Genomic DNA, 1,234 nt, shown 5'->3' on the forward strand with positions numbered 1-1,234 from the left:
CTGGGGGCTAGAATTCCCCCCAGGTGGCGTTGTCATTTTATCATTTCTTTTATAACCCCGCCAACCACTTGGTCACACATGGATAGCTTTAAATTTTCTCAATCTAAATGAACAGAAAACTGAGATCATTGTCTTTAGCTCTAGTGACCATTACAACCTTCGCCCTTTGGAAAATTATAAAAAAAACTGTTTGCAAGGAATTTAGGTGTGATTTTTGATAGTAATTTGACATTCGATAAACAGATAAATAATGTGATCAAGACCAGCTTCTTTCACCTCCGCTTACTTGCAAAGGTGAAGCCTTCAGAGACTTTGAGAAAGCATGTCTTTATTTCATCTCGCCTCGACTTCTGCAACAGCCTCTACTCTGGTTTTACTTCGTCATCTATTGGCCAACTACAGCTGGTTCAAAATGCTGCGCCAAGGCTTCTGACTGGCAAGCGGAAGCGAGAGCACATATCCCCTATACTTGCCTCGCTACACTGGCTGCCAGTAAATTTTCGAATTGATTTTAAGATCTTGACACTTGTTTTTAAAACATTGCATGGACTAACTCCTATACATGTATATCTTTCTGATCTTTTAAATTGGTGTACTCCGGCGAGATCGTTGAGGTCTGCAGACCAAATGCTTTTAGTTGTCCCTAGGTCTAGATTAAAACACAGAGGAGATCGGGCTTTTGCTGTGACTGCTCTGAAACTGTGGAATAAACTGCCTTTACATATCAGGACCTCTCCAACTTTTGGATACTTTTAAAATTTGTTTAAAGACCCATTTTTACTTTTTGGCTTTTAATTCTGTATGAGTCTGTCATTATTTTATTCTTATTATTTTCTTTCATTTTACTTTCCTTTTAAATTTTATCTGATTATTTTATTGTAAAGTACTTTGGTCAACAGTTGTTTTTAAAAGTGCTATATAAATAAAATCGATTGATTGATCTGAGCATTCACATCCTTCATGCAATGGAGCCATTGCAGTGGGGTATGGTCTGAACAGAGGCCTGCATACTATGCCAGCTACTTGGTTGTGGCATTACCTGTATGTGTGGCCTGCTAGCATGTAATGGATTGTCTCAGGGGCATCGTTACACCGCCTGCACCTGGGGTCTTGCCAGATGTGATAGACCCCAGCTTTTATTGATCTTGTGCTTAGAGCTTGTTCCTTTGCTGGCATGACTAGGTCCTCTGTGCTGTCTCGGTACATTTTATACATATCCCTGTACATTCTATAT

This window comes from Pundamilia nyererei, unplaced genomic scaffold (genome assembly GCF_000239375.1).
Source record: "Pundamilia nyererei isolate P.nyererei 1_Seehausen unplaced genomic scaffold, PunNye1.0 scaffold00027, whole genome shotgun sequence".
Lineage (NCBI taxonomy): Eukaryota > Metazoa > Chordata > Actinopteri > Cichliformes > Cichlidae > Pundamilia > Pundamilia nyererei.